A 19,646-nucleotide genomic window follows, 5' to 3' on the forward strand; every position below is an offset into this window, starting at 1 on the left:
GTCAGTTGATCTCCAGTGGCTGAGTAAATCCCGTTACAGCCATGTACCACTTTTTAAATTTTGTAGCAGAGCCAATAATCGAACCCATGTCTCCGGAGGTGGCAACAAAAGTTGGTAGAGATTACCAGAAACAAATATCATTCACTATTCTAAATCAGGCAAGCAGTGTGGGATTAATATTGTTTGATGAAAGTTTGTAGATTTTTTCTTTAACTTTTAAAAACTTTCGCCCCCGGGTGGGCTCGAACCACCAACCTTTCGGTTAACAGCCGAACGCGCTAGCCGATTGCGCCACGGAGGCTTGAAAACATAATTTTGTTCCACCCATATAATTCTGTGATCTCAGTTGGGTCTTTCTATGTGCTTGCATCTTATACAGTACGATCGAGCGAATTAGCTGAGCGGTATGCGTCAAGTAGCTGTAAGCTTACTTTTGGCAGATATTGGATAAACGGAATTCGTCTGATAGTTACACAGGTGTCCGCCTCTGTGGTGTAGTGGTTAGTGTGATTAGCTGCCACCCACGGAGGCCCGGGTTCGATTCCCGGCTCTGCCTCGACATTTAAAAAATGATACGAGGGCTGGAACAGGGTCCACCCAGCCTCGGAAGGCCAACTGAGTAGAGGAGGGTTCGATTCCCACCTCAGCCATCCTCGGAGTGGTTTCCCAATTCTCCTCCAGACAAATACATAACTTCAGACCATGGCCGCTTCCTTCCCTCTTCCGTATCTATCCCTTGGACCCTGTTCAGCATAGCAGGTGAGACCGCCTGGGCGAGATACTGGTTATATCCCCCTGAACCAAAGTCTCACAGTCCAGAACACTGCCCTTGAGGCATTAGAGGTGGGATCCCTGGCTGAGTCCGAGGGAAATACCAACCAAGAAGATGAATCCACAAATCAAAACGCCCTTATTTTAATGCTTTTCCCGCATATACCACCATGCCACAACTTACCTACGGTCTCAGATACAACTACCACTGAATTGCGCAAAGAGTACTCGTCCTTCATGTGCGATGGATGAATAAGAGGCATGTAAAATTTTCTGGCGAAACCCGGGATCGAACCAGGGACCTTTAGATCTTCAGTCTAACGCTCTCCCAACTGAGCTATTTCGGCTGTGATAACGTATTGAAAAGAACTCTCTACAAGTATATACCGTACCCGGAAAAGTGTTTATAACTGTGAGGCGCTTGATATGGATTCTATCTAGGGAGTGGCTTTATCATTGGAGTTGATACAGAGAGGGGTATAGTTATCAATCTTAAATATTTTTTGATAATCTGAATTTATTGATTATTGAAAGCAAGTTGATATCACTTTCGTTCGTTATCTGTTTACCCTCCAGGGTCGGTTTTTCCCTCGGACTCAGCGAGGGATCCCACCTCTACCGCCTCAAGGGCAGTGTCCTGGAGATTCAGACTTTGGGTCGGGGATACAACTGGGGAGAATGACCAGTAACTCGCCCAGGCGGCCTCACCTGCTATGCTGAACAGGGGCCTAGTGGAGGGATGGGAAGATTGGATGGGACAGGCAAGGAAGAGGGAAGGAAGCGACCGTGGCCTTATTTTAGGTACCATCCCGGCATTTGCCTGGAGGAGAAGTGGGAAACCATGAAAACCACTTCCAGGATGGCTGAGGTGGGAATCGAACCCACCTCTACTCAGTTGACCTCCCGAGGCTGAGTGGACCCCGTTCCAGTCCTCGTACCACTCGAATTTCGGGGCAGAGCTGGGAATCGAACCCGGGCCTCCGGGGGTGGCAGCTAATCAAGCTAACCACTATACCACAGAGGCGGACTATCACCTTCGTACAGCAGCATAGAAGTGTTGTGGCTGGTTAGCAACTCCGAGTCCTGAGATGGCGCCGGATACGGCCTGGGCGGGGACCATGCCTGCTTGGATGAGAAGTTCTAGAATTTCTCGAAGTTCTGGACTTTCTTGAAGTTCTGGAATGTCTCGAAGTGATGGAATGTCCCAAAGTTCTGGATGCACATGTTCAGAGTTCGATTTGAGATGTGATTCATATGTGAGTTTTCTGCACGGCACTCCACACATTCATGGCATTGCTGAAACAGATACAACCTTTCAATGATTGTTACTACACTCTTAACATTGAATCGAAAACGTCCTGCAATAATCACTCGGAGAACAGGGTGATTTTGAAAAGCTTACAGTAAATCAGAATGTTCTGTAGGATTACAGTTACCACAGTTCTTAACGCATAGTTTCCGAAGATTTAGAACCCATTGGCACATTGGCAAGGAACGGAATAAATGAAATAACACTCTGAAACTGTTCCGTCAGTAGGCAAGGCGAGTAAAAAAAAAAGTCTAATTTCATAAATTATGGATTCACTCAAAATGCCGGAAAGTTCTATGCTTTCTGTGAACCTGACATGCGTATTCTGAGTTATCACAGTCTTTAATGAGGATAAAAATCTAAATACAAGTCCCGATGCAGCACTTGGAAAGTATTGAATATTTCTACAATTAAACGTAACGTTTGAACGTCCCTAAGTTTCAAAATTCTTCACAGAACGTAAATTCGAGGGGCACTTGAAAAAAAAAGTCATATCGTTCACGCGAAAGTTTATGTTGCTAGGACACAGTTCAACCTACACGTTCGGAAAATTTCTATGTTCACGAAAATACAAGTTCGAATAAGTTCGAAACATAAGTTCCAACGTGGTACACAACACTCATGAAAATTCTAAGTTCTTTCAATCATCGTCGGATAACCAAGTCCCAACGCGGCACTTCAAGAAAATAACAGTCCCTACGTGGCACTTTAAGAAAATAACAAAGTCCAATGTGACACTCGAAGAATATGACAAAGTTCCTATGTCACTTTAAGAAAATAACAAAGTCCAATGTGACACTCGAAGAATATGACAAAGTCCCAACACGGCACCCTGAGAAAATAATGAAGTTCCAACACTTGGATTTCGAAGACTTTTCAACTATAAGTTCGGCACACACAATGCTCCTCCCGTCACCCGTGTCGCAGAGACGGTGGAGCGACAGATACTGAATTCGTAGGTCGGGTGGTCCTCCTTTTATACCCGTTCGCGTGGAAGTGTCTAGAACGCGGGTATTATTATTATTTTATTATTATTATTTTTTCTCAGATCTACAGTAAGAATACCTATTTGATCCGTCAAAGAGAAAATAACAATGTCCAACCTAAGCCAAAATTCACACTCTATGAACTGTAAAAAAAAAATACATATCACACTCTATGTGCTGTACAGAAAAAGAAAAGAAAATAATGTACGGAATGAACAAATATGAATAGAACAATGTTTCTATTGTTTTCCCAGGATATGCAATTTAAGCTGAATTATGTATGTCACAGACCTTCGTGCCCCTGCTGAGTAAACACGCGAACCTTTGCACATTCCATTCCTCCTACATTTCCTCTACTTGACTCCCTCTGAGTTGCTGATTCCTTACTTCCGTTGCACACACATTCTGCTACAACGTACTCTGCACACGTTGCAAATTTATCACTGCACTACTTATCTGCTCCTGCTCGTCTTATACAGCCATTCTTAATCTAATTTAAATAATCACATACAACCAACTTTGCTTACCGATCTACCATTAATTAATGCATCACTTATCAATACCATTTAAACTGTGCTGTCTCTCTTATCATCCATCCATCATCACCTTTCATATTTGACACTTCAATTAGAGTCCTCAATCTAAACTTCACTACCTTTCTTATCATCCATCTATCGAACTCCTCAAACCATACACATACAGACACCATCACTTGAATGATTACCATCTAAACTTCGTTCCATCCATCATCTAAACTTCACTACCTCTCTTATCATTCATCTATCGAACTCTACAATTCATCCATCTTATACCTAAAAACACTTGAATAAATACCATACCATTACAATACACTTAAAAACACCTTATCACCTCGTAACCTCTCTTATCCTTCGTCCATATATACAGACACCATCACTTGGATAAATACCATCAAAACTTCACTACCTCTCTTATCATCTATACCATTTAAACTTCGCTACCTCTCTTATCATCATCCCTCTTGATACTTCCAATCCAGTCGTCATATCATCACTTGCATAAATACCGTACAATTAATCCATCCATCTTTTACCTAAAAACACCATCACTTCAATAACAATTATACTACATATCATCCATCTATCGAACTCCACAACCATCCATCATTTTCCAGGCCACAATTACTTCAACAATTAGATACACATACTGACACCATCACTTGAATAATACCATCTAAACTTCTTTACCTCTCCTCATTTCCATCCCTCATCTAAACTTCGCTACCTCTCTTATCATCCATCTATCGAACTCCACAATTCATCCATTTTGTACCTAAAGACACTTGAATAAATACCATACAATTACAATACACTTAAACACCTTATCACCTCGTTACCTCTCTTATCTTTCATCCATATATACAGGCACCATCATTTGAATAAATACCATCTAAACTACGCTACCTTTCTTATCATCAATACCATTTAAGCTTCGCTACCTCTCTTATCATCCATCCCTCATCATCACCTTCCATTCTTAACACTTCAAATCCAGTCGTCATATCATCACTTGAATGAATACCATACAATTAATCCATCCATCTTTTGCCTAAAGACACCATCACTTCAATTACAATTATACTACACATACAGGCACCATTACTTGGATAAGTACACACATACAGACACCACCATAAACTACACTTCCTCTCTTGTCCTCCATCCATAAGCAAACTATGTTACTTACTACTGTTACTTGACTTTTTACTTCTCGTAATTATTCCTTCCTATTTTCCTTTTTTGCCCCATAGGTCCTTCAAACTCAAGCTTCTCCCTTTGATCACGGCACTTCTTACTTCTGCTTCCTCCCTCAAACCATTATTCTCGCTCCGATTCTGTCCACTTGTCTTCCCCTGTGATTCTTTTTCTTCCCTCGCGCAGACCTCCGACACTAGTTCGTCCATTAATTTTCTGGCTACTTCCATCCTCCTTGCATTTGCTTTTTCTTCAGCTCTTTTCATGATCTCTTCCCAGGAACCCCATCTACTCAGTGTTCCTTCCTTTACAGTATGTTCATCGGCCCTGGTAGTTTCTTCTTGCCTCGAACTGTCAGCCCTGCTTTTTTCTTCTTGCCTCACATCATTCCTGGTAGTTTCTTCATGTCTCAATCTCTCAGCCCTGCTTATTTCTTCTTGCCTCAAACTCTTTTGCCTCGAACTCTCAGCCCTGCTAGTTTCTTCTTGCCTCAAACTCTCATCCATTAATTTAAGTTTCGATGTTGTCCACTTTCGGGTCCAATTCCTGTCGCTCACCACAAGTATCTGACCACTAATATACGCTTTCAATCCCTGAATTTTTGCTTTCACGAAATGTTTCTTAAGAATTTTAAAATTTCTACTCTCTTCTCTTCCTAAATCTCTCTTAATTCTAATGTTCTCACACTGTAGATTACCAGAGTTCCTTATCACTATATCCGCCATCAATGAAGATAGCAGCGACACTTTTATGGGCCTGCGCCCTCCCACCTTACCAACTCTCTCCACATTGTCTATATCTACCTCACTGAAATTTATTTTCATTTTTTTTTTTGTATAACATCTACCACTTTGTAAATAATGTCCACTTTAGATTCTGCCTTTTCTTCCTCCACCCCATAAATAAATATGGATTTCTTCTTGCGCTCCTGTCTGCAGACTTCAATTTCTTTCTTCAGGTTTACCATCTCTTCTTCCATATTTTTTATTTTCTCTCTTAGTGACACCAGTTCTTTCTAGCTGCCTTCTATCATCGCCTTCGTATTTTTCATATAATCCTGGATCCACTGTCTCGTCTTTTCTTGCTCTTGGACTTGTTCTTGAAGCATCTTCTTTAATTGTTCAAACGGACATACCTCCTGTATTACTTCTCTTACTACTTTCCTCATAGCCTCTACGTCTACCCAATTCATCGTATCTATCTCCTTGCCGACCGCTTGACCTTACCGCTTCCTCACTCCTAATCCACTCCACTCCGTCCTCCTCACTGGCTTAAGCTAGACTGGGTATTATCTACCCTTATATCTCCTAACATATTCGGTGGATTTCCCTGAAATCTTGACAGATTGCGTCCATAGTAATGGTTTTTATGGTGGCAGTGTTGAAATAGCGATAGTTTAGCGCAAAATAGACTTTTGCGGGTAAGCTAGGACAATACCATATATGGTCACGTATAGCGTGCTCAAGGAGGTCACGTCACTCGCTGCGTACGTCATTGAGTTCGGCGGGCTGCATACCTTCCACCTCGCGCGAAGTTCGATAAACATACTTCGGACTTCTCTCGTAGGGGCGTTCCCGGTACAATACATAGCACTCCAAAAGTATTTTCCTGAAGAAAAACATATTTCTTTTTCTGAAATGTTTCCGTGTCTATCCATTTCAGAGCTTTTGTGTTAGTCTGACTGTTGGTTCCTTCTTTATGCATTGCTAAATACTTTTCATGATTCGCATTTTGGAACTTGGGTAACGAGGAACTTACTTGCATGCGGAGCGGTGGGGGCTAGGGTTGGGTACGGAAACGAGGCACTAGGGAATCGACTGTTTAGCGTTTAAACAACTTCTTATATCAACATGCTACAGGGAGAGACAGCGAAAAGTAGCCAGTGCTGCCTCACAGTTGGATTGGAGAAATGCATGCTTTGTTCCTGAGTGGCGGGCATACAGTGCGTGAAAAGTGGTACGAGGGCTGGAACGGGGTCCACTCAGTCTCGGGAGGTCAACTGAGTAGAGGGGGGGGGGGTTCGATTCCCTCCTCAGGCATCCTGGAAGTGGTTTTCCGTGGTTTCCCACTTCTCCTGCAGGCAAATGCCAGGATGGTACCTAATTTAAGGCCACGGCCGCTTCCTTCCCTCTTCCTTGTCTATCCCTTCCATACTGCCCATCCCCCCACAAGGCCCCTGTTCAGCATAGAAGGCGACGCCGCCTGGGCGGGGTACTGGTCATCCTCCCCAGTTGTATCCCCAGACCCAGAGTCTGAAGCTCCAAGACACTGCCCTTGAGGCGGTAGATGTGGGATCCCTCGCTGAGTCCGAGGGAAAAACCGACCCTGGAAGGTAAACCGATTCCGAACGAACGAAAAAAGAAGATATCATCAATGAAGCCTAGCACCTTCAGTGAGATCCGTTGATGATGATAATGACTGTTGTTTACAGGGTTCAAACAGCTAGGCCATCGGCCCAGTAATATCTGTTATGTTTTTTTTACTATTATTTATACGTCCCACTAGCTGGTTTTGACGGTTTTCGGAGATGCCAAGTTTCCGGAATTTTTTCGCGAAGGAGTTCTTTCACCTTCTCGAGAAGATAGTAGTACTGAAGAGGTTACTGTGATTAGCTATCCCGCCCAGATGCCCAAGTTCGATTCCCGGCTCTATCACGAAATTTGAAAAGTTATACGAGGGGTCCACTTACACTCGGGAGGTCAACTGATTAGGGTGGGTTTCGCTTCCAACCTCAGCCATCCTCGAAGTATATTTCCGTGGTTTCACCTTAATATAAATGCCGGGATGGTAACTAACTTAAGGCCACGGCCGCTTCCTTCTCTCTTCCTTGCCTGTCCTGGTACTGGTCATCGTCTCCTGTTGTATCCCCAGACCCAAAGTGTCATTCTCCAGGACACTGCCCTTGAGGCGGTAGATGTGGGATCCCTTGCTGAGTCTGAGGGAAAAAAACAAACCTGAAGAGTAAACAGATTTTAAAAAGAAAGAAAGAAGAAAAAATTAAAATATTGGACTGTGGTGGTGGTGGTGGTGGAAGTTATTATTGTTTTAAGAGGAAGAAAAGCTAGGTAACCATCCGCTATTAACAAAAATCAGTGGGAAAAAATGAATGATGAATGAATGAAAAGATGAATGTATCAACCAAAGAAGGACGATGGCCACGAAGGCGTGAAAATGACAGATTCCCTGCGAACACGGGACGATGAGCTGACAGACTACACATCGTCGGACATGGTCGACGACCGGCTGAAGTGGAGAGAGCAGAGGCATATTACGGATCCCATAACTAAGCCAGATACTCACTGATACTGTGATACTGACGAGCATGATGACTAAAACGGTCGACGAGGATGGGATTCGAACCCACGCGTGCAGTGCACATTGGATTAGCAGTCCAACGCCTTAACCACTCGGCCACCTCGTCAGATGTTCACAGCATCTTTTTATCGGTCTTACATAACATCTTGGAAGACTAGCACCTTCAGTGAAATTTGTTTTGCTTCTTTTGTAATATTATTACTAACTACACGCCGACGTGTTTTACGTGGCGGTAAATCTACCGACATTTGATTCTCGAGAATATGATAGTGGTTTGGTAGTTAGTGTGATCAGCTGCCACCCCCGGAGGCCCAGGTACGATTCACGGTTCTGTCACGAAATTTGAAAAGTGGTACGAGGGCTGGAACTGGGTTCACTCAGCCTCGGAAAGCCAACTGAGTAGGGCAGTGTCCTGACGCGTGAGACATTTGGTCGGGGAAACCACTGGCCCAGGCGGCCTCACCTGCTATGCTGAACAGGGGCCTCGTGGAGGGATGGGAAGATTGGATGGGACAGGCAAGGAAGAGGGAAGGAAGCGGACGTGGCCTTGAGTTAGGTACCATCTCGGCATTTGCCTGGAGGAGAAGTGGAAAACCACTTCGAGGATGGCTGAGGTGGGAATCGAACCCACCTCTACCCAGTTGACCTCCCGAGGCTGAGTGGACCCCTTGCCAGCCCGTACCACTTTTCAAATTTTGTGGCAGAGCTGGGAATCGAACCCGGGGATGGCAGCTAATCACGCTAACCACTACACCACAGAGGCGGACTGTAGGATTTATACTTTACCAAAGTTTATTCTTTTATTTTAATAAATTTGTGTTTTTACCAAAAGGTTCTCATTCAGATCTTTTTATTTCATTTATCTTCTCTCTTATCCTTCCTGCTCAATAATTTAAGGTTAGTTACATTGTTTCGAAGATATATCTGTGGGTAGTACCCATTCAGCGACCCTGGGATTCTTTATGCCGGTGCCACATTTCAAAGGCCGGAAGGGTAGAGGGTTGAGTAGATTCCTCGTTAATGTTCCATTTTTTTTAATTTTTTTTTTTTTGCTAGTTGTATTACGTCGCACCGACACAGATAGGTCTTACGGCGACGATGGGAAAGGAAAGGGCTAGGAGTGGGAAGGAAGCGGCCGTAGCCTTAATTAAGGTAGAGCCCCAGCATTTGCCTGGTGTGAAAATGGGAAGCCACGGAAAACCATTTTCAGGGCTGCCGACAGTGGGGTTCGAACCTACTATCTCCCGAATACTGGATACTGGCCGCACTTAAGCGACTGCAGCTATCGAGCTCGGTATTCTTCCAAAATTCGAATCTGTATAGCTATTTAGCAATACATAACGAACAAACTAACAGTCTAACTGAACCAAAAGCTGTGAAATGGATAGACATGGCAACATTTCAGGAAAAGAAATATGTTTTTTCTGTACAAAAACAGACTTTTGGAATGTTATGAATAAAGGGTGGATTTTAATGACGTCACATTTTTTAAAAATTGAAAATTCATATATTGAACAAATTTAAGATATTAGTCATAGTTCTGCTTGACGCGCAATGAAGTCATATTTCCTGTCATATTGAGTGAATTTTTGTGGCAAGTTATTCAGCGTTGCATTTGTGTAATAGGGCCTTGGTCTACCAAGCGACCGCTGCCCAGCCCGAAGGCCCGCAGATTACGAGGTGTCGTGTGGTCAGTACGACGAATCCCCTCGGCCGTTATTCTCGGCTTTCTAGACCAGTGGTGTAATAGTTAGGGAGTCTATTTGTGGACTAAATATTACTCTGTATGCGAGAATGGGCAGGTAGCATGAATTATGAACAAGAGATCTCCTTGGTATTTCCTATTGAGGAGCACAAAGTGATTGACAATACTCAGGAGAAAGGCATGCTGGTGTGCATAAGTTAGGTAATGAACTGACATTTCTGTTTTCTGGAAAATAGAAGACTGTCTGGCTTGTTGTTTTGAGACTACTTCTTCAGTGTAGTTTCAACATACCTAAACCGAAGTGTTCAGAGAGTGTGAAATTAAGGCAGTTTGTTAAGGAATTTGGAGAGCAGAAATTTAGTAGTGATGGTGTTATTTTATATTGTAAACTGTGTTAAGTGAAGGTATGTGCTCAGAAACTTCCTAATGTGCAACAACACTCCACTACAGCTAAACATCAGAAGTGCTTAATAAAATCTTCCACGGCAGAGAATAGGCAGCGTTTGCTTTTTGAAAAGGCCTAATGTGCAGCTACTGCTCCGTCAGACAACAGATCAGAATTCTGTAAGGATCTCTGCAGGATGATGTTTACTTCAAATATTCCCTTGAAAAAACTGACAGTACCAGCTCCAGGTCCTTCCTAGAGAAGCATATCAATCAACCTATTCCCAATGAAGTAACTTTGAGAAAATGTTATATCTCGAGCCTTTATGAAGATGTTTTAAAGAAGATGAGGTCTGAAGTTCTCAATCACAATATATCGATTTCATTGGACGAAACAACTGACGTAAATGAGAGGTACGTAGCTAACGTAATATTGGCAATCTGAAAGATGACAAGCCCGGTAAAGTGTTTCTCCTGGAGTGTGCGATTTTAGAGAAAATAATCATTTCTCCATTGCAGTGCTGTTTGATGATGCTATGAAGTTACTGTGTCCAGATGGGGTAAAAAGAAACAACATACTACTTCTTTTAACTGATGCCGCCCCGTACATGAAGAAGGCAGCCAAATGACTAAATCTATCCGAAAATGGTCCACCCAACGTGCTTTGCCCATGCTTTGCATAGAGTGGTCGAAGATGTTCGGATCAACTACCCTGAAGTAGATAAGGTAATTGCAAATGGCAAGAATATATTCTTGAAGGCTCCCCTTCGAGTTCAAAAGTTGAAAGAAACGGCTCCTACTCTGCCTCTTCCAACTCAGCCTGTCCTTACTCGTTGGGGAGCTTGATTCGACGCTGTTCAATGTTACTGCGGTAATAATGATTCCTTCACCACGGTTGTTCAGGAATTTGATCCTTGCGATTTATCATCTGTCAGGGTTGTGCAAAATTTGTTTACTTCTGCCAGCTTGGTCAGAAATTTGGCGTTCATATAATCGAATTTCGGTGTAATACCAAGAGCAGTCACTCGTCTTGAAACTGTGGGGCTTCTACTAAGTGACACGTTGGATACTGTGAAAAATATTGAGTGTGATTTAAAAAAAAAAGAAGGGTGAAGTGGCTGAAAAAAACTGAAAACTGCAAAGAGTACTGTTCTCAAATGTGGTGTATTGGTTAGTGTGATTAGTTGCCACCCCCGGAGGCCCGGGTTCGGTTCCCGGCACTGTATGCTTTGTAAGATAATCGACATTCTTTGTGGACACCAACAACATTTGGGGACTTTCAGCAGCAATTTTCTCCGGAGGACATAACCTTGTTCAAATTTGCCCCCATAACATCGTGTGACGTCGAGCGGAGTTTCTCCAGGTACAGAAACATTCAGTCTGACTACCGATTGGGCTCGAGTTCGATAATTTGAAAGTGAACATGATCATCCAATGCAATTTCACTGCCGGAAAGGAAAATTAAGACCAGGTATGGATATTTGTATCGTCATTTTATAGGAATTTGCCGATTAAGAACTGGTTAAATAATTCATCAGATCATCATCCATTACTAATTATTTCTTGAATTTTCGGAAACGTGCGCTACCATATCTCAAGACAAAAAGAACTTTGTGATTAACAGAAATTGAATGTAACAAATAAAACTGACAAATGTTCATTTATAGGCCTAAATTATTCAATTAAAACGTGAGGTCATTTTTTTTCCTTTTCGCTCATATAATAAAGATGTTTAGGTCATTAAAATCCGCCCCTTTGTTATGTATATACCCGTAGATACTTCTTTCTTAAATCGCATCAGCCGAAATAGTTCAGATGGGAGAGCGTTAGACTAAAGATCTAAAGGTCCCTGGTTCGATCCCGGGTTTCGGCACGAAAATTTACGTGCCCCTTATTCAACCATCGTAAATAAGGGGTAACGACTACCCACCGCGTACGCCTCTGTGGCGCAGTGGTTAGTGTGATTAACTGCCACCCCCGGAGGCCCGGGTTCGATTCCCGGTTCTGCCACGATATTTGAAAAGTGGTACGAGGGCTGGAACGTGGTCCACTCAGCCTCGGAAGGACAAGGGTTCGCTTCCCACCTCAACCATCATAGAAGTGGTTTTCTGTGGTTTCCCACGTCTCCTCCAGCCTAATGCCGGAATGGTACCTAACTTAAAGCCAGGGCCGCTTCCTTCACTCTTCCTTGTCTATCCCTTCCAAACTTCCCATCCCCCCACAAGGCCCCTGTTCAGCATAGCAGGTGAGCTGCCTGGGCGAGGTACTGGACATTCTCCCCAGTTGTATTCCCAACTCAATGGCTCACGCTAAGACTAAGAAAGAACGACTATCGTCTCTTAACACTCATCAGACGGAAAACATGGAAGGAAAATGAGAGTATCCCCCAAAAGACTGGTTGGGTTACGAAGGGCGAGAAGATTAAAGGTACCTTAGACCACACAAACTTAGTACGGTCGGGGTCGGAAGAGAACAATAGTTGATCAAGGAAGGTAGTGAAGGAGAGTTAAAGGCGAGGAGTCTGACGCAAGTAAGTGGAAGGTACGTCAAAGGGAAAGGACTGATCCCCTGAATAACTGTACTGGCGTGGAGCGGTCTAATGGCTAGTGCATGATACCTGTTCCTACAATACTACCTGAACTCTCCCAGCCCAAACCCCTGCATATGCTATCTACAATATCATCTTTTGCATGTTGGCATTTTTTAAAATTTCTGCCTATCTGGTTTTGTCCTGACCCTTACTACCCGAATACACCGCTATGCTACCTCATCACTTCATCTGGCCTGGTAGCATGCTGAGAATACGGACAGGCAGATACTTCCTTCAGTATCATTTACTGCCAATCCTTCCTGCTGTTTCTTTCTTCTTAGAATTAACAGAATGTCCGAGGCGATGTAGATTTGAGTTGAGCGCCACGCGGGTGTTGCATACTTCGGAGGCCCATCGATTAAAGAAAACGGGCGATACGTGTGTTATGTTTTAGTCATCTCTTATGGTGGATGAGGGGGTGGGGGATGCTGTGATTGCCCTTATCCTCAGGGACTTGTATTGAGATGTCTGTACTCTTGTATGTGGCATCTTAGGAATATATTACCAGACCTTGAAGCCAAACAGTAACTGTGAAAGAATATGACTTTTTGGTGGTGTCAAAATCCACGCCTGATCAATGAGCTGGTATACTGCAGAACAGCACGAAAAGGGTAACTCTACATCCCAGTACGGTCCACGACCGAATGAAATGGAAGCAACGGAGTCACATAACGGACCCTGCTATTAGGAAAGACAAATACCGGTGACGAATAAAACGATCGACGAGGATGGGATTCGAACCCATGCGTGCAGAGCACATTGGATTAGCAGTCCAACGCCTTAACCACTCGGCCACCTCGTCTGATGTTTAAACTCTTCTTCTTAGGAAGCTTGAATATAAAGAACAGTACATTCGGCAAGATTTCGCTTGCTTCTGGAGAAAGGATCTGATAATGATCTCAACAAGAATAACCGTGCCAACTGTAGGCCTAATTGCTATGAACAGTCTGTTCGTAGATAACCGTCGGAGTAAAGATCAATATGAACGATGATGTGTCAATTTTTGCATCGTCGACGACACCTAATGTCCGCCTTTGTGGTGTAGTAATTTACTGCCACCCTAGAGATCCGGGTTCGAATTCTGGCTCTGCCACGAAATTTGAAAAGGCATACGAGGACTGGAACCAGGTCTACTCTGCCTCGGGAGTTCAATGGGTAGAGAGGGGTATCGATGCCCGCTTCAGGCATCCTTCAAATGATTTTCCGTGGATTCCCACTTCTCGTCCTTCCCTCTTCCTTGTCTATCCGTTCCAAAACTTCCCACCCACCAACAAGGCCCGCCGTTCAGCAAAGCAGGTGAGGCCACCTGGACGTGGTACTGGTCCTCCTACCCAGTGGTATCCCCGACCAAATGTCTCAAACTCCAGGACACCGTCTTGAGGCGGTAGAGGTGAGGTCCCTCGCTGAGCCCGAACTAAAAACCAACCCTGGAGGGTAAACGGATTAAGAATGAGAAGAAGAAGACTATCTGAAAATAACTCGAACACCAGAAAACATTGCTCGAGTGAAAGAAAACCTGGGACGAAGTCTGACGAAATCTCGACGCCGTTTCTCCGTCAAGTGGGAATTAAGAGATCGTCGCATCGAAACATTTTATAAAAGGACCTGCATCTGTATCCTTTCAAATTTACTGTTGTGCATAAATTAAAGTCCTCCTCTGTGGTGTAGTGGTTAGCGTGATTAGCTGCCACCCCTGGAGGCTCGGGTTCGATTCCCGGCTCTGCCACAAAATCTGAAAAACGGTATGATTACTGGAAGGAGCACCGGAGGTGAACTGAGTAGAGGCGGGTTCGATTCCTACCTCAGCCATCCGGAAGTGGTTTTCCGTGGTATTCCACTTCCCCTCCGGGCGAATGTGAAGAATGTACCTAACTGAAGGCCACGGCCGCTTCCTTCTCTCTTCCTTGTGTTTCCCTTTCAATCTTCCCAACCCCTCACAAGACCCCTGTTCAGCATAGCAGGTGAGGCTGCCTGGGTACTCTTCCTCCTCCCCAGTTGTATCCCCGACCGAATGTCTCACGCTCCAGGACACTGCCCTTGAGGCGGTAGAGGTGAGATCCTTCGCTGAGTCCGAGTGCAAAACCAACCCTCGAGAGTAAACAGATTAAGAAAGGAAGAAAGCATGCATTAAAGCGTCCAGACGAACCTTCAGGTGTTGAGTTCTGACGGTGGCTTCTTAGTGAAGTGGAGTCAGGACTTTAGCTTCTCATTTTTTCAGTTCATTTGATGACGTTATTTCCAGCATCTGTAGCGATGTTCATTAACAAAGGTGAATCTCGCGTCAGTCCCACTGAAAATATTTTCTGCCTCAGTTTTATTTGCATATCCGGTTTTACTGCGGTGTAGCCCAGATCTCAGCGTCTTTGACCACTCGGGGTTCAAACATTCGACGAGGATGGGATTCGAACCCCCGCGTGCAGATCACATATGATTAGCAGTCCAATGCCTTAACCACTCGGCCATCCCGACCGACAAGTTTGCTGTTGTCTTATCATACCTTGTACGACATTCAATGAGCCAATGTGCCTTTAGTAAGTACTTCTCCGCCTGTAGCGGTCCGGAATCGAGCCAAGAGTACAGCAGTCGTGTGTTGTATTAACCAATTGACATGCGTTCAAACCTGGGTGCATGAGGCTGCTGTGTGAAGTGACTTGTGCGTGCGAAGCGGTGTGAAATCTGATACCTATCAGTCAAGATTACGGAAGAACGAATTAGTGGAGTGTTGCCATGTACAATTCTGTGTGTGTACTAAAGGGGTCATTATCGTTTAAATTAACTCAGTGAAACAGTGCGGAGATACCTCAAATATCATCTGTGACATATGAATGTGTTGTTTACAATTGACCTACGACGGAGCCCGCATATGCACATATGACAACAGGCCCAATAAAATTACATCTGAACATTTGGCTCTTATCCCCTTTAGGATGTTAGGTCTACAATATTGTGATTAGCTGCCAACCCCGGATGCCCGGGTTCGATTCTCGGTTCTGCCAAGAAATGAGAAAAGTGGTACGAGGGTTGGAGTGGGGTCCACTCAGCCTCAGGAGGTCAACTGAGTAGAGGGTGTTCGATCCGAACTTCAGCCATCCTCGAGGTGGTTTTCCGTCGTTTCCCATTTCTCCTCAAGGCAAATGCCGGGATGGTACCTAACTTACAGCCAAGGCCGTTTCCTTTGCTTTTTCTTGTCTATCCCTTCCAATATTCCCATCCCCAGAAGGCCCCTGTTCAGCACAGAAGACGAGGCCGCCTGGGTGAGGTACTGCTCCTCCACGCCCTAAGTTGTATTACCCCGATCAAATGCCTTAAGCTCATGGATACTGGCCTTGAGGCATTAGGGGTGGGATCCCTGGCTGAGTCCGAGAGAACAACAGGCCCTGGAGGGTAAACGGATTAAATAAATAAATAAATAAATAAATAAATAAATAAATAAATAAATAAATAATGCAAGAAATGTCTTTAAACTTCCGAAATGTTCATGGTCATGTAGCCTATGTAGGCCTATGGATTAGAGGAGATAGGGAGGCCTAGTTCTATCATCAATAGTCCTCCAACTGGTTTTACAATAATCCCTTATTTCAACTCACGGTGGTGATAAGTACTGCTTTAATGGAAAATAAAACTGGTTGACTATCCTCTCTGTCTGCCTCTGTGGTGTAGTGGTTAGTGTGATTAGCTGCCACTCCCGGAGACCCGGGTTCGTTTCCCGGCTCTGCCACGGAATTTGAGAAATGATACGAGTGCTGGAACTGGGTCCACTCAGCCTCGGGAAGTCAACTGAGTAGAGGGGATTTCGATTACCTCCTCAGCATTCCTGGAAGTAGTTTTCCGTGGTTTTCAACTTCTCCTCCAGGAAAATGCTGGGATGATACCTAACTTAAGGCCACGGTAGCTTACTTCCCTCTTCCTTGTCTATCCCTTCCAATTTTCCCATCCCCCACAAGGTTCCTGCTCAGCATAGCAGCTGAGGCCGCCTGGGCGAGGTACTGGTCTTCTTTCCCAGTTGTTTCCCCGACCAAATGTCTCACGCGTCAGGACATTGCCCTTGAGACGGTAGTGGTGGGATCCCTCGCTGAGTCTGTGGAAAAAACCAACCCTGGAGGGTAAACAGATTAAGAAAGAAAGACTATAATCCCTTAACACCCATCAGACAGAAAACAGGGAAGAAAAATGAGAGTATCCCCCAAGAGACATTTTGGGTTACGAAGGGCGTAAAGATTAAAGGTACCTTAGGCCACATAAACTTAGTACGGTCGTGGTCGGGAGAGAACAATAGTTGATCAAGGGAGGTAGTGAAGGAGAGTTTAATGTGAGGAGTCTGACGCAAGTAAGTGGAAACTACGTCAAAGGGAAGGGACTGATCCCCTGAATAACTGTACTGGCGTGGAGCAGGCTAATGACTTGTGCGTGATACGTGTTCCCAACTACAATATTACCTGAACTCTCCCAGCCCACATCCCTTCATGTGCTATATACGATATATCATGTTTTACATGTAGGCATTTTTAAATTTCTGCCCATCTGGTTCTGTTCTGACCCTTACTACCCGATTACACCGCTATGATACCTCATCACCTCATCTGGCCTGTTAGCATGTTGAGCATACCGACAGGCAGATGAGGTGATGAGGTATCATTTACTGCCAACCATTCCTGCTGTTTCTTTCTCCTTAAAATTAACAGCATATCCTAGAAGATGTAGATTTGAGCTGAGCGCCACGCGGGTGGTGCATGTTCGGGGGCCCATCGATTAAACAAAACAGGCGATATGCGTGTCATGTTTTAGCCATTTCTTATGGTAGGTGGTGGTGGTGAGGGGATACTGTGATTGCCCTTACCCTGTATTATTGTACGTGGCATGTTAGGAATATATTACGAGACCTTGAAACCAAACAATAATTAAGTGAAAGAATATGCCTTTTTGGTGGTGTTAAAATCCACGACTGATCAAAGAGCTAGTTTACTGCAGAACAGCACGAAAATGGTAACTCTACATCGAAGTACAGCCCACGACCGAATGAAATAGAGGCAAAGTAGTCACGTAACGGACCCTGCTATTAGGAGAGACAAATGCTGATGACGAATAAAATTTCCGACGAGGATGGGATTCGAACCCACGCGTGCAGAGCACATTGGATTAGCAGTCCAACGCCTTAACCACTCGGCCACCTCGTCTGACAAAAAATTATTTCTTTTTACCAAGTTTTAATATATAGAAGAGTACATTAGAGTACATTCAGCAAGATTTAATTTGCTTCTAGAGAAAGGATCAGATAATGATCTCAACAAGAATAACCGTGCCAACTGTAATTGCTATAACCAACCTGTTCGTAGATAACCGTCGGGGTAAAGATCAATGTCAACGATGATGTGTCTCTTTTTGCATCGTCAACCTCTGTGGTGTAGTAATTCACTGCCACCTCCACATATCCTGGTTCGAATCCTGGCTCTGCCACGAAATTTGAAAAGGGTTAAGGGGAGTGGAACGGGGTCTACTTCTGTCTCGGGTGTTCAACTGGGTAGAGGGTGTTCGATTCTCGACTCAGACATCCTCCAAATGGTTTTCATTTCCCACTTCTCCTTCCCTCCTCCTTGCCTATGCCTTCCAATCTTCCCATCCCGCAACAAGTCCTCCGTTCAGCAAAGCAGGTGAGGCCAACTGGACGAGGTACCGGTCCTCCTACTCATTGGTATCCCCAACCAAATGTCTCACACTCCAGGACACCGTCTTGAGAGGGTAGAGGTGGGATCCATCGCTGAGTGCGAGGGAAAAACCAACTCTGGAGGGTAAATGGATTAAGAATGAGAAGAAGAAGAAGACTATCTGAAAATAATTCGAACACCAGAAAACATTGCTCGAGTGAAGGAAAGCCTAGAACAAAGTCCGGCGAAATCTCAACTTCGTTTCTCCGTCAAGTGAGAATTAAGAGATCATCGCATCGAAACATTGTCAAAAAGGACCGGCATCAGTATCCTTACAAATTTACTGTTGTGCATGCATTCAAGTCCGCCTCTGTGGTGTAGTGGTAAGCGTGATTAGCTGCCACCCGCGGAGGCCCGGATTCGATTCCCACCTCAGACATCCTGCAAGTGGTTTTCCGTGGTTTCCCCACTTCTAATCGAGGCAAATGCCGGGATTGTACCTAACTTACGGCCACGGCAGCTCCGTCCCTCTTCCTTGCCTGCCCCTTCCAATCTTCCCATCCCCCTGTTCAGCGTAGCAGGTGAGGCTGCCAGGGTACTGGTCCCCCTCCCCAGTTGTATCCGGGACCGAAAGTCTGACGCTCCAGGACACTGCCCTTGAGGCGGTAGAGGTGGGATCCCTCACTATGTCCGAGGGGAAAACCAACCCTGTAGGGTAAACAGATGAAGGGTAAACAGATGAAGGAAGGAGAAGAAGAATACAAAGTAGTAGTAGAAGAAGAAGAAGGAGAAGAAACACCATGCATTAAAGCGTACAGACGAACCTTCGCGTGATACGGTGGCTTCTGAGTGAAGTGGTGTCAGGACTTCTTGATCCTCATGAGGCTATTTCCAGCATCTTCTGCGATCTTCATTAACATTGGCAGTTTTATTTTACCCATCCGGTATTGCTGTGGTGAAGTCCAGATCTCAGAGTGCTTGACTACTCGGGGTTAAGACAGTCGACGAGGATGGGATTCGAACCCACGCGTGCAGAGCACATTGGATTAGCAGTCCAACGCCTTCACCACTCGGCCACCTCGTCCCACGAAGTTCCTTTTGTCTTACCATACCTTGTACGACATTTAATGAGCCAATGTGCCTTCACGAGGTACTTCTCCGCCTGTAGCGGTCCGGATTCGAGCCAAGAGTACAACAGTCGTGTGTTGTAT

General features: G+C 44.6%; 7 non-coding genes across 7 annotated transcripts; 1 reads left to right on the forward strand and 6 right to left on the reverse strand.

Annotated features, from left to right (window-relative positions):
- Positions 1-227: 227 nt before the first annotated feature.
- On the reverse strand, positions 228-301 carry TRNAN-GUU (transfer RNA asparagine (anticodon GUU)). Its single transcript has one exon. It is a non-coding gene; the product is annotated as a tRNA-Asn (tRNA).
- A 744-nt stretch (positions 302-1,045) lies between these two features.
- On the reverse strand, positions 1,046-1,118 carry TRNAF-GAA (transfer RNA phenylalanine (anticodon GAA)). Its single transcript has one exon. It is a non-coding gene; the product is annotated as a tRNA-Phe (tRNA).
- Positions 1,119-8,138: 7,020 nt separating this feature from the next.
- On the reverse strand, positions 8,139-8,220 carry TRNAS-GCU (transfer RNA serine (anticodon GCU)). Its single transcript has one exon. It is a non-coding gene; the product is annotated as a tRNA-Ser (tRNA).
- A 3,783-nt stretch (positions 8,221-12,003) lies between these two features.
- Positions 12,004-12,076, forward strand: TRNAF-AAA (transfer RNA phenylalanine (anticodon AAA)). Its single transcript has one exon. It is a non-coding gene; the product is annotated as a tRNA-Phe (tRNA).
- A 1,437-nt stretch (positions 12,077-13,513) lies between these two features.
- On the reverse strand, positions 13,514-13,595 carry TRNAS-GCU (transfer RNA serine (anticodon GCU)). Its single transcript has one exon. It is a non-coding gene; the product is annotated as a tRNA-Ser (tRNA).
- Positions 13,596-17,885: 4,290 nt separating this feature from the next.
- TRNAS-GCU (transfer RNA serine (anticodon GCU)) lies at positions 17,886-17,967 on the reverse strand. The gene has a single exon. It is a non-coding gene; the product is annotated as a tRNA-Ser (tRNA).
- A 1,470-nt stretch (positions 17,968-19,437) lies between these two features.
- Positions 19,438-19,519, reverse strand: TRNAS-GCU (transfer RNA serine (anticodon GCU)). Its single transcript has one exon. It is a non-coding gene; the product is annotated as a tRNA-Ser (tRNA).
- Positions 19,520-19,646: the final 127 nt, after the last annotated feature.

Source organism: Anabrus simplex, chromosome 3, assembly GCF_040414725.1.
Source record: "Anabrus simplex isolate iqAnaSimp1 chromosome 3, ASM4041472v1, whole genome shotgun sequence".
Taxonomy (NCBI): domain Eukaryota; kingdom Metazoa; phylum Arthropoda; class Insecta; order Orthoptera; family Tettigoniidae; genus Anabrus; species Anabrus simplex.